The sequence below is a fragment of the Sus scrofa genome, chromosome 11 (assembly GCF_054392235.1).
Source record: "Sus scrofa isolate SSC_HxYL_T2T_F1_AM1 chromosome 11, Sscrofa_HxYL_maternal_Yorkshire_Landrace_v2.0, whole genome shotgun sequence".
In the NCBI taxonomy this organism is placed as follows: Eukaryota; Metazoa; Chordata; class Mammalia; order Artiodactyla; family Suidae; genus Sus; species Sus scrofa.
In genome coordinates this window covers 81,490,835-81,504,730 of record NC_139393.1, presented here as the reverse complement: position 1 = coordinate 81,504,730, position 13,896 = coordinate 81,490,835, and the positions used below count along the sequence as shown (strand labels likewise).

At 42.0% G+C, this 13,896-nt stretch overlaps 2 long non-coding RNA genes across 26 annotated transcripts in view; one reads left to right on the top strand and one right to left on the bottom strand.

Annotated features, from left to right (window-relative positions):
* The window catches only part of LOC146398712 (uncharacterized), a 28,025-nt gene extending 15,178 nt beyond the window's left edge, over nt 1-12,847 (top strand). The window contains exons 5-8 of one of the 2 annotated variants that reach the window (XR_014819933.1): nt 9,101-9,341; nt 9,781-9,924; nt 11,662-11,820; nt 11,934-12,847. This is a non-coding gene — a long non-coding RNA (uncharacterized LOC146398712). The remainder of the gene's footprint in view (nt 1-9,100; nt 9,342-9,780; nt 9,925-11,661; nt 11,821-11,933) is intronic. The other variant, XR_014819932.1, reaches the window with a different exon arrangement.
* LOC110255853 (uncharacterized) overlaps nt 1-13,896 on the bottom strand; it is a 386,752-nt gene that overhangs the window by 372,500 nt on the left and 356 nt on the right. For 8 of the 24 annotated variants that reach the window (XR_014819927.1, XR_014819928.1, XR_014819924.1 and 5 more), the window contains exon 2: nt 12,735-12,790. The exons of the other annotated variants lie outside the window; for them this stretch is intronic. This is a non-coding gene — a long non-coding RNA (uncharacterized LOC110255853). The remainder of the gene's footprint in view (nt 1-12,734; nt 12,791-13,896) is intronic. 24 annotated transcript variants of the gene reach the window in all.

The window sequence follows — 13,896 nt, the reverse complement described above, 5'->3', positions numbered from 1 at the left end:
GGTCAGAGGGAGGGTGGCGGAGGAATCCCGCACTTGGCACAAAAGTTGTCGGATGCCTCTTACTGCAAGAGTTAGCCTGGGTTCAAAGCCCAGGGGCGGCTTGAGGGCTCATCCTCCACAGCCACCTCTATTGGAATCGCCTTTGACTGAGATGTTCACTGGAAAGTAAGATTTGGGAAAGACTGACAGCAGTTCACCTAGAGGGGAGAGGGGCATTCATCCAAGGGTGGGCATGAAAGGAGGATGCAAGGAAGCAGCTTTGTGAGGGCCAGTGGGACAGTATGGCAAAAAAGCAGATAAGTCCTGATTTTTCCTCTCACTTTTTAAGAGTCAAAAAAGTGAAAGAAGGGAGTTTCCTTGTGGCTCAGCGGGTTAAGAACCCAACATAGTGTCCATGAGGATGTGGGTTCAATCGTGGCCTCACTCAGTGGATTAAGGATCCTCCACAAACCATGGCAGATGTGGCTCAGAACTGGTGTTGCTGTGGCTGTGACGTAGACCTGCAGCTGCAGCTCAGATTTGAACCCTAGCCCTGGAACTTCCATATGCCACTGGTGCGGCTGTAAAAAGAAAAAAAGACAAAAAAAAAAAAAATGAAAGAAGGTATTATTTGAGATTTAGTAAAGTTGTGGAGTTCCCTGGTGACCTAGTGGTTAAGGATCGGGTGTTGTCACTGCTGTGGCACGGGTTCAATCCCTGGCTGGGGAACTTCTAGATGCTGTGGATGCAGCCAAAAAAAAAAAAAAAAGATTTAGTAAAGTTGTAAAGCAGTGAGACACTTTTTAAATTTGCACCACTGATCTTTGCCAAGACCCGTGTGCTCGTGATTCCTACATCGTACTTCCAGCCCCAGATTTTTGCACCCTCCCATGTATTAAACCGCCCACTGACACTCTCCATTTGAGTGTCCTCCGAGGACCCTGACTCACCCTGCCCGGAGGGGGTTCTTCACGGCCGATGTCTCCCCAGGCCTGCTCGTGCATCTCTCTTACTGTTCCTTGAGATCCCAATTCCCAGAGCCCAGCTCCCCAGGCCCCTGGAGGCTTTCCCCACTCAACACCCTGTCACTCATCCAGACTCATGAACTTCACTTCTTTAACATCTGATACTAAGTCACTGAACATTAAAACGTATTCCCCCTCACTAGTTATCAAAACACACAAATCAATGGAAAAGAAAAACCATAGTCTCACCAACCAGTTTGCAAACATGAAAAAGATGGTACCTGATGTGGCTGACAGTCAGTGAAATGAACGCTTCCAAGTGCCGCCCGTGGGAAGGCAAAACCCTCAGAGGGTACCTGGCAAGCGCCTGCCAAGTCTTTAAAAAGACATCCTTTCGACTAAGTCAGTGCACCTCTTGCAATCTACACCAAAGAAAGAAACTGGCAAAAAAAAAAAAAAGGTATCTAACTACATTTAGCTTCACTATATTCTTTTAAATAGTAAAAACATAAATAGCATAAATGCCTAAACAGCCTAAATGAGGGATTGTTACATAAGCTATGGTAATTTTGTAATTTCTTCACAGCCATTAAGAATAATTATATATAGGAGTTCCTGTCGTGACATAGCGGAAATGAATCCGACTAGGAACCGTGAGGTTGTGGGTTTGATCCCTGGCCTTGCTTAGTGGGTTAAGGATCCGGCGTGGCCATGAGCTGTGGTATAGGTCGCAGATGCGCCTTGGATCTGGTGTTGCTGTGACTGTGGCGTAGGCTGGTGCTATAGCTCCAATTAGACCCCTAGCCTGGGAACCTCCATATGCCATGGGTGTGGCCCTAAAAAGACAAAAAAAGACAAAATAAAGAAAGAAAGAAAAAAGAAAAAAAAAGAGAAAAAAGTCTGTTCTGTTGGTGACTTTCCTGTTAAAAAAGCATATGAACTCCCCAAAGTTAAATCTTATATGAGCACAGACATATACAGGAATAAACTGTAAAAGGATGAATGTAAAATTATACTTCCTATGATTGGCAGTCCACCCCTGCCTCCTAAAAACGGCCTCCCACGCTTTTCTACAGTCAAATTGTTGTGAAGTCAGGTAAAATGAATATGGCTCATGTATTTATGTAGAAATTAGTATAATAAAACAAAAATGTAGGACACAGGTCCAAGGTAGACAGAAAATACACTCACTTAAAGTAAGACAACAATCCTAGGCCACATAGGCTAAGCACTGGAGCAGTACAAGCGAAAGGCGCAGAAGACAAGGCCGGGTAAAATCAAGGAGGACATCATGGAGAGGGCAGGCTTGAGGCTGGCCATTTGCAGCAACATGGATGGAACCAGAGACTCTCATACTGAGTGAAGTAAGTCAGAAAGAGGAAGACAAATACCATATGATATCACTTATATCTGGTATCTAATACATGGCACAAATGAACCTTCCCACAGAAGGAGAACAGACTTGGAGAAAAGACTTGTGGTTGCCAAGGGGGAGGGGGAGGCAGTGGGATGGACTGAGAATTTGTGGTTAATAGATGCAAACCATTGCCTTTAGAATGGCTGAGCAATGAGATCCTGCTGTATAGCACTGAGAACTATATCTAGTCTCTTATGATGGAGCATGATAATGTGAGAAAAAAGAATGTACACATGTATGTGTGACTGGGTCACCTTGCTGTACTGTAGAAAATCAACAGAATACTGTAAACCAGCTATAATGGGAAAAAAATCATTAAAATAAAAAAAAAATAGAGAATGTTCCATGTGCACTTGAGAAGAATGTGTATTCTGTTGCTTTTGGATGGAATGTCCTGTAAATATCTATTAAGTCCATCTGGTCTAATGCTTCATTCAGGGCCTGTGTTTCCTTATTGAATAAATCACAGGAGGAAAGAATGAAAAATATATTTCAATCAAGGTACATATTAAGAAACTGAAATTGTGCATAGAGCTTTTAGGGAAAGTTGGAGGATTGATTAAAATGAAAAGAATGCCCTTGTAGAAGAGCTAAGGCTGTAGATGCCACACACACACAACACACACACCACACATACCACATACACAACACTCAGAACATATACAATATATTCCACTCCACATACTCACACACAACATGCACACTCCACATATCCCACATACTGACACACAACACACATAATATACTTAACACACACCAAACATACCACACAATATCCAGACACACCACAGCATACAAAACACACCACATACACACACAACATATGCACAATATACCCAACATACCTCACATGCTTAAAGTAAAAGCAAACAACTAGTTCCTTAATCCAAAAAAAGTTACATTATGAACAAAATCACATTTGGCTGTAACGTAAATTACTCATGTTTCTGTCATAAAATATTTGTTTCCATCTTTCCTATTTCCACCATCCCCGCTGCCTCCAATGGCCTCCTGCAAACATCTGGGGGCTGGTGCCTGGTGGCAGATGTGACTGCTCTATATAGACTTTCAACCATTCCTCCCTTTCCAGCCCGGGCCTGTCCCTTATCTGCCACCACATCTGCTGCTTCCTTTGGCTTACCTCTTGATACCCCCTTCTAGAAATCTTTAGAAAGATTCCAGATTCCATCCCTGTTCAAAAGCAACTAGTTACCATATTGCTTTCAGGTTCCAACTTGTAAAAATGCTGAGTTCATGGCGCATCTGACATAGTTTATTCCCCGCTGTTTGTGCGTGTTTATTGCTTATCCCTTTGTATTAAGATGAACTGTCTGTCCTTCTTGGGGGTTCTAATTGTGGAAATGAGAAAGGGGTCTGGGCAATAGTAACGATAAATCTTATTCCTCTCAACTGAGATAAAGTTTTGCTTTTAATCCCACTCCTACGTTTTCAAAATAAATGCGCACAAAAGCACACACGCACATATCCACCCACACAGCCACCCCCACGCCTGCAGAGACCAACCAAGGGGCCCCACATTTAAAATAAAATGATCTCAGACTCTTGGCAGTAGGAGCGCCCAGCATGATATATAGCCGGTTGAGGCAAAAATAATAACGACTTTCCCCAGATATAAATTGCCCCTAAGCACGCATGACTTTGCATTTCAATCCTGTCACTATCAGGTGGAACCAACTTTTATGAAACAAACTTAAGCAACTGCAAGAAAAGTCAGTCATTTGAAAATGAGCTGGAGTCCATATTCATCCAAGCAAATAAGAGAAATCATACTTCAATTTCCGGGTAGCCTCGGGTTTTGCTCTAGCATTCAGATATCATACAGGTGAATCTTGAAAAAAAATGTTTCCTGCCATGCGCCAGGCTTTCAAAGGCCGCTGGTGCTACCCTTCTCCGTGCCCCATGCCTTTCCCCCTGACCCCATCCCCAGCCTTCCTTCCCTCTGCAAACACACACCACATTCAAGGTTACCAGAAAGAAGGTGTTAATGAGCCAGTGGCACTGGTTTTGGTGGTGCTGCCAGTCAGAGATGTATAGGCTTTTTTAATCAAAGCAGGATTTGTACGAGAAGGACATTTGCAGAGGCAGTTTCCAGGAGGTTGGAGAACCAGAAAAAAAGAACTTTAATTTTTTTTGGAAAAGGCAATAAACTTGAATCAGGCCTCTGGGATCCTCCAATTCTAGTCCCCAAATGGAACATCCCAAGTAGAGTGGCTTCTGAGGCCAGGTGCCCTGTCTTCTTGTCATTGCTTTGTCTACAGGACCTAGCATAGTGCAGGCACATATGCTTTTGTTGGGTGAAGAAGTAGAATTATTAAAGGAAAATAATTCAATAACAATCCTGTACGTGTATTCTGGAATGGTATACAGCATTCAAAGCATGAGGTAAATATGTATGTACTGACAAGAAAAAAACTCCAAGACAAATGGTTAAGTCCTTCAAAAAATTAAACAAAATATGGAGTTCCTGTCATGGCTCAGTGGTTAACAAATCCGACTAGGAACCATGAGGTTGAGGGTTCCATCCCTGGCCTTGCTCAGTGGGTTAAGGATCTGGCGTTGCCATGAGCTGTGGTGTAGGTCACAGACTTGGCTCGGATCCCGTGTTGCTGTGGCTCTGGCGTAGGCCAACAGCTACAGCTCCAATTAGACCTCTAGCCTGGGAACCTCCATGTGCTGCAGGTGCGGCCCTAGAAAAGGCAAAAAAAAAAAAAAAAATATATATATATATATATAAAATAAACAAAATAATATATTCAACAAGCATAAGAAAAAATTTAAAGGCACATGCAACAAATAAATAGATGTTATCTTTGGGAAAGAAAATGCCAAGAGAGATGCTTTATCCATATTATTTGAATATTTTCAACAAGAGCATATTTACATATTAATTGATAAAAAATAAAGCAAATGTACCAACTACTATTTTTATGTTTTGTGCTTTTCAACATGCATAATTTTTTTTACTAAATATTAGACCTTTCTGTATGAGTATTACATATCTATATAATGATTTCATAGTGATTTCATTACATTCCTTTTATGGATATAATATTATAACCCCTTTTTTGATTTATATATTGTATTCCAATTTTTTTACTTTACAAACACAATTCTAAGAAGCATAAATTTGAGTTTGATTGATTTGTATTTTTAAAAAAGCTTTAGCAGTGTAAGTTACTATCCAGAAAAGTTGTACTAGTTTAAACTTGCTGTGTGTAGGAACTCATTTCCCCCTACCAAAACAAAAATTGACTTTAGCATTTAAAAAATGTTCATTATATGATAAGAGAAAAATAGGATTATATTGTTTAAATGTATACCTTTAATTATAAGTGAAAAAGTTAATATTTATCTTTATTTAGTGAAGTATTTATTCATGCCCTTTGCCTCCTGAGATATTCACTTTTCTTATTGATTTATAAGCTCACTGTATATATTAAGGCTACTGGTCTTTGTAACATATGTTGAAATCTTTTTTACCAGGTCATTTAATTCTGAATATTGTTTCTAAAGATTTGTCATAGGAAGATTTAAGTTCTTATTTATTAAAATTCAGTAATATTTTCTCCTAACACTTTTTCCTCAGGGTCATGTTTAAACAATCATCCAAAATATACATGTGAGAAAATGTATATTGTTAAAGCATTAGTATAGTTTTGTTTTCTATCTTCAAATGTTTAAAATGTAAATAAAAAAAAGAAAATGCGTGCCAGAGAGCACAAAACATAAAAACATAAATTTCAAACATAAATTTACAATTATAATTCATCATATTTATTTACCTATTTATTTACAAAGAAGCAAGACGTAAAATTTATCTTTTCCCAAATGGTAAGTTAGCTAGTTATCCTAATACCAATAAATAAACATTAATGACTTATCCACTATTACATAATACCACTTTCATTGTAAAACAAATCTTTATATAAAAATCAGTTTGTTTCTGAATTTTTATTCATTTATTCATGCCACCAAATTTTACTGAGCAAATACTATGTCCTAGGCACTGTTTTAGGCACAAAGTACACAGCACTGAGTGAGATGGACATGGTCCCTGACTTTTGAGCTTTTGTTCAAGTCGCAGGCAGACAATGAAGAAACTGCAATCAGCAGGAAGAGAAATGAGGCACAGTCACGCTGTGGAGAGATGGCATGGAAAGGAGGACAGCAGAGCTATGTTAGCAAAAGTGGTCGGAGAGGAGTCTGAGGACTGATGTTTGATAGACACCTGAAAGCAAAAGCAACATGAACAATAAAAGGGAGCCCCAAAGGTACTGAGGGAGTAAACCTGTGAAAGTCTGGGGATAGAGCAACAGGAGGTGCAAAGACCCTGAGGTAGAATCAGGTTTGTTATTTGGTGGAGAAGAGCAAAGAGGCCAAAGCAGCTGGACCGACATTTACAAGCAGAAGTTCAGAGACTGGGGCTCACTGCAGGCCATGAATGAAGATTCTTTACCTAGGGAGTGTGGGCTGATTTACATTACTTAAATCGGCACCTTTACAGCCGTGTGGAAAACTGACCAAGAGATAGAGCAGCAGGACCAGGAGGCCAGGTAAGAAGCACTGGAGTCATCCAAGAGAGACTAAGGCTGGAGGTACCAAGAAGGGATCAGATTCAAGCTATGAAACTGTTAGAGCTCATAGGACTCGGTGATTTGCTGGACATGAGGGGAATGGAGAGAATTTGGGGCTGGCCTGAACAATTGAGGTGGGAAAAATAGGGGATACAGAAAGTTCCATACGGAACATCAGGGAGTTTTGTTTTGAACGAGTTCAGGGTGACATCCTTGATACCTATGCAAGCAGTGACACTGGTTGGATACGCAGGTCTGGACCTCAGGGGAGTTCAGGCTGGAAATACACGTTTGGGAGGGTCATTAGCTGCCCGGTGGCATGCAGGGCCTGGGGGATCTCCTGGGAGAGAGTGAAGATAATCAGAGGGCCCGGGGGAGAGGAGAATGCACAGGAGTGAGCTGGGAGGGAGGACGGGGTGTGGTGCCCTCAGAGGACAGAGAGCATTTTAAGAGGGAAGGAAGGATCTGCTCCTTCAAGCTGTTGAGGGGCGACTAAGGTCAAGACTGCACATGGACTATTGGGTTCTGTGAGCTCAGGATCATGGGCAACAAGGATGGGGCTACGGCAGTAGAGGAGCAGGGCTTCTGGCTAAAGAGAGTTCAGGGCAAAAAGAATAAAAGTGGAGCCAAGAGACAGAAATAGGTGTTCAGAGACTGCTTGGAGAAATGTGTGGAACCAGGGACCCCGTTTTTCTGTGTGTGTGTTTTGTTTTGTTTTGTTTTTTTAATGAAAGCGAATTCAGCATGTTTGCACCCTGATCAGGTAACCCCAGAAAAAGAAAAAATTAACTGTGCAGATGAGGGGGGTAAAGGCAGGCATAAGAGGGAATCGGATCTAGACCTAGGGACTAGCTAGTCCAATTCAGGGACTGGGCTTTGTTTGGGGCAAGAACGGTTCTTCCATTTCTATTCTGACCCATTCATCTGTCTCTTTAAACTTGGCCTAAATCCACTTACTGTTAGCTATATAAAAAACATTTTAGCATCTGATAAAGCAAGGAACTTGTTGCTAATGCGGTTTTTCATCCTTATTTTAAAATTTGATCATGAGTATTTGAAAAGAAACGGGAGGAAGAAAATGCTGGATCCTTAACCCACTGAACAAGGCCAGGGATTGAACCCGAGTCCTCATGGATACTAGTCTGGTTCATTAACCACTGAGCCACAATGGGAACTCCTTATGTTGCGTTCTTAACCCGCTGAGCGACAACAGAATTCTCAGATTTTTAGACCTCTGCACATTCTGTGAACTCACTTCAAGAGGTGATGTCTCCTCCCCTTAAATCTGGGCCAACCTCAGTGACTCACCTATACTGAATAGGATGGAGCAGAAGTGAGTGACACAGCTTCTGAAGGTACATGAGAAAAGGCTGGGTAGCTCCCGCCTCGCTTGTTCTCCTGGGTCACTGACATTTGCAGCACTGAGCTGCCACCAGGCAGCCAAGTTGTGAGGAAGCCCAGGCCATGTGTACGTGGTACAGCTGACAGCTGAGGTTCCAATGGTCACTGAGTCTTCCCAGTTGAGCCCCAGACACTGCAGAGCAGGACAAGCCATTCCCACATTACAGGCCTGAATTCCTGACCCACAGAATCTCCAAACATAATAAAATGGGTGTTTTATGCCACTGGGTTTTGGGGTTGTTTGTTACACAGCAGCAGGAATATGGACACTGTTGTTCCCTGCTACTAAGAACTTTTAAGGGGGGAGCAAAGAGGAAAAAATGGTTCCTAGTCTATTTTACCTTCGTGTGAGGCTAACTAAAGCCAGAACACTGCACTTCATTCAGGAAGAGAAATGAAGTAAAACTTGGTTCTGAATTTTAACTTTCTGCAGCATAGATTTTTTTGAAGAACAAATATAAGGCAATCCTAAAACGGTTTTCTTTTTTAAAATGTCATGAGATTTTCAGATGATAAACACTTGCTTAGCAGTACAGTTCCCAAGCAAATATCTAAGCAATTAATCATATGTATACAAGATTTTTTCCTGTGGAGAAAATTTTTTTGTTGTCATTGAAAAATAGACCTTTAAAAGTATTTGAAAAAAAAAAGCAAACTGGAGATTTCTCTGCTCTAGGGTACAATATGAAAAAAAAAGTAAAATATGGCTGATTTACTTACAATGTAAACATTTTTTTTTCTAGTTTTCTTAAGCTAAGCAAACAAAGCAGGATGAGAGCTTGTGTTGGTGTGAAGACGGGCTCTCAGCAGCACTGAATGTGTTGATGACAATGCAGCTGGACGCACTCAGACCGGGAAAACCGAGGCATGGTGTTGTTTCTATTCGCCTCCTATGACTGCTGTAAAAACTCTAACTTGGAGACTTAAAACATACACAACTCTATTGTCTCACAGTGATGGAGTCAAGATGTCCTATACTAAGAGGTGGGCACAGCCACATCCTCTCTGAAGCCCTAGGGAGACCCTTCCCCATCTTCCAGTGGCGGCTGTCAATCCTTGGGGTTCCTGTGCTTTGGCTGCATCCTTCCAGTCTCTCTGTCTCTGCGTGTCCCTGTCACCCTCTTCTTACAAGGACATCCATCGTATTGGATTTAGCGCCCCAACCACTCCAGTTTGAGCTCATCTTCACCTGATTATATCTAAAATGATTCTATTTCCAAAAACGATCACATTCACACATACGGGAGCAGGGTTAGGACTTGAGTATGTTGGGGGGGGGTGCAATCCGACTAACAACAGTGTCCTAAAGAGGATCTAAACAAACAGCTGTGACTGTGGGGCAGAGGGGAGAGTTACCTGCAGGGATCCCTTTGCCGGATCTAAATACGGACTAGCTGTGATGCTCTCCAATCTCCAACCTCAGAGGACTCACCCATAAACGCGGATTAACAGAGGCAAGTGAGACCAGCACCCGGGCATCACCCAGTGAGAAATGCTGAACCTCAGGCCCCGCCCTGGACCAACTGAGCCAGAATGTGCATTTAAGCTGGAGCTTGAGCTTCTTCAGGTGCGTGTCAAAGCTTGAGGACTGAGCAGTCCTTGGGGCATGATAATTTGCAATAAACGCTAATCCCCTCTTCCCATAAACACCACAAAGGCACTTATATAAAACAGCTGAGTTTACATTTAATGTAATAACTGTGCACTAAATGAAAGACGAGAGAAGAACGTCCTTAAAACCTCTCCTTCAAAAAAAATTTGGCTAACTAGCAAAGGTTAGTAGTGAAACACTTAACTTTGGGGTCTCTTTGGAAAATGTCAATTCTTTTTTTTTTTTTAGGGGAAGATCGCTCACATTAAATGGGGAAAACAAATCCAGAGATGGGACACAGCTTACACACATTTTTTAATGTTTGTGTTATCTGAAAAGAACAGGTGAATTCATAGGCTATTAGTGTATAATTCTTGTGGGAATTTAAAGCATTATTTAAGTGTAAAGACAAAACAAAAACTGTGAAGTCATGTCTCCATCCTTCGGAAGGAGAAAAGAGCTGGACAGGGAGCTCCCATTGTGGCTCAGCGGAAACAAACCCAACTAGTATCCATGAGGACACAGGTTCGATCCCTGGCCTCGCTTCGTGGGTCAAGGATTCTGAGTTGCTGTGGCTGTGGTGTAGGCTGGGAGCTGGAGTTCCAATTTGACCCCTAGCCTGGGAACTTTCATATTCCTTAGTGCGGCCCTGGGAAAAAAAAAAAAGAAAGAAAAAAGAAAGCTGGACAAACAAACTCAATGACTTTTCTTAGTTTCATCAGAGAATTGAGATCCCAAGACAAAGAACCACCCTGAAGAGGGGAGGGTTAAGAACAGAGAACACAACCACACAGACCAGCCTCCCTGCAGAAGCCACTGGGGCCAGGAGCAGATAGGGGAGCTTATGCGGTGCCTGCAACAAAGTGCTGGAAGCTGACAATGGACTAACAGTTTAAGCAAGGACCCCTCACGTTGTCACGGATCTTACCTCTGATACCCCCCACCAGCTTCCTGGTGCAAAAGGGAGAAAATTCCCCTTGTTCGGCTGAGGTGAGGGGAGTAGTCTTTTTGAAAGGTGTCACAACAAATGCCAACCCAACAAGAGAAAAGATTTCAATCAAATAAGAAACAAATCCTGACTTAGGAAGGGGAGGCCTTTATTCAAATGGATGATTGAGAGGGGGTGAGGGGGAGGGGGCCATGGAGGTAGGTAGTGTTCTGACCTGAAGATCTGCAAGCATCTCCAGAATTAGGCAAAATGGGTTTTCCTCTTATAAAAGGAGTAAATAAGGTGGGAAGACAGTTGTGGATGGGTGGGGGAAGGAGAGTATGACTGGATGGGAGATCAAAGAATGTTCTGCCAGGGGCCAGCCGGTTCTCAGGAGGGGCTGCCAGCTGACTCAGGCTGAGGATGGGCAAAGTTCAGCCACCTGGGGCAGGAGAGCAGCTTCGCCAAAGGTTGACCAACACACATTTTGTTCCCCCTGATCAGTGGGGACAAAGTAGCTCAGCTCATTTAAGAGGCAAAGAATGAATGTGGAAGGTCTGTGTCTGGTCTTTTCCTAAGTAATCAAGGGGCTCCTGTGGGTCTTAACTAATCCTATGGGGAGGATGGATTCCTTTCGAGCCTTTTCTCTGAACACAAAACATTGGAGATGGATCAATCTGCACTAGAAGCTTGGAGTTCAAGTAACATTCAACACTGTCAACGGTGAGGGCTTCCGAGAACAACCTAACACTTATTTCTTCTTCGACTCTCTTCCCTTTACACAGATCCAAACTTCTGACACTTATCCGTTTCCTTCTCTCTGAAGAACTTTTTAAAATATTTCGTGCAAAGTGGATCTACTGGTGACAAAATTCCTTATATTTTTGTTTACCTGAGAAAGTCTGTACTTTTGAAGGATACAAATGCTGGGTACAAAATTCTAGGTCAGTGTTTTGTTTTTTTTTCTTTCAAAACTGAACTTCACCCCCCTGTCTTCTTCCTTGCATGGTTTCTGGTGAAAATTCTGACATGATGCTGATTTTTTTTCCCTCTGTAGGTGAGTTAAGTTCAGGGAGTGTGCAGTGCTGAGACCTGGATAATTACAAAGTGGAATGAAGTGTGTGTGTCCCTCATTGCATCCGTGGATCCTCAGAGGTAATCCCTAGTAATTTGAGTGGCTTTGATGCACTTTTTTTTTCCAGGCTTTTTCCCCCCAGGGACAGCAAAGCATATGACATGAATGAGATAAACACCATACTCCCTTAAAAGTTTCTTAACTATCTCAAAACCAATCCCAATATATTTACGATCTAAATAAAATAGATTACTTCCTTTGCAAGCAACTTCAGACTAAGTTCCCCAGCTTGCTTCTTCAATTCTAGACCCTTCTATGAAATATGCTGCTATCATTCACATAGATAAATATAACCATACAAATATGCTCTTAAGAACAAAAATGAGATTGGGGAGTTCCCTTATGGTGCAGTGGGTTAAGGATCCATCACCGTCACTTCAGCAGCTTGGGTCACTGCTGTGACACAGGTTTGATTCCTGGCCTAGGAACTTGCACATGCCAAAGGCATGACCAAAAATAACTCTAAATAAACAAAAATTTTTAAAAAATAAGAGAGGGAGATTGCAACCCACACATTCTTCTACAACTTTTTTTCTCACCTCATTGCCATAATTATACTAAGGGCATATTTGCAAATCAGTCCATATAGATGTGTACTGTGTTATATTTGTAGATACCTCATAAACTTCTTGCCCTTTAATGATTAGATTTTTTCAATTATTTGCCATCTAAACGATGCCACAATGAATATTCTTGCATATTGTTATATCATATAAGTCCTACCTGTGGAATGAGTTCTTGAGAGACTGCTGGGTCATGGGATGTAAACACCTAAAATGCTGGGAGACATGGCCAAATTATACACTAAAAATGTTGTAATAAACTATTACCAACAGTATATATGGGTGTTTATCTTAACTTATCTCCCCTGCATATTAATACCTTATTAGTAATTTTTGAAAGAATTGTAAATCTTAAGTGAACACACACACACACACATGCTTCTTATTAAATTTAAATTTGAACTTCTCTAATTAGTGAGATTTAGATTCTTTTACCAGGTTCTTTTTTGGATCAGTTGTATTTGTTCTGTGAATTGTTTATATCCTTTCCTCATTTTTCTATTGAGTTGTCTTTCTTTCATTGATTATGAAAAACTCTTTAGGAATCCCATTGTGGCTCAGCAGGTTACAAATCTGATTAGCATCCATGAGGATGCAAGTTCGATCCCTGGCCTCGCTCACTGGGTTAAGGATCCCCATGAGCTGTGACATAGGTCGCAGATGAGGCTCAGCTTCTGTGTTGCTATGGCTGTGGTGTAGGCCAGCAGCTGCAGCTCCAATATGACCCCTAGCCTGGGAACTTTCGTATGCTGCAGAAATGGACCTAAAATGGAAGAAAAAAAAAAAAGAAAAAAGAAACTTTTAAAATTTTTAGTTGGTTTTTGCTTGTTTAAAAGTTAAATTGCTAATTTTCCTTCTGCCTAGCTCTCCTGAGTTAAGCCTTTGACTGAACTCAGTTTTAAAATTGAGGCATCTGACTTTTCAGGGCTTCTGTGAATAATAACTAGCCTCTTCTTTTGGGGGGGCTGGACAGTGACAATCTGCTTTTTGTACCACCTGGGGCCACCACTTCCCTGACTAGCGCTGGCTGGGGCCTACCGGTTATGCGCAGGGGCGTTCTTTGCCCCTAGGTACAACCCCTCTCCAGCTCTGCCACCTGGGCAACCTCTTTGCCCTGTGGACCTCTGCACCCACCCCCCACATCAGGACCGAACGCTAGCTAAGGAACGCAAAGCGCTGAGGACGGCGCCTGGCACTTGAAGCCCTACACTAAGCACGGACTTCCATTTATCAACGCCTCTTTCCTACCCTGGACGCCTCAGAACCACTTCGTCAAGGGTGATTCTTCCCACCGCACAAAATGAGGAAGCTAAGCTCAGAGA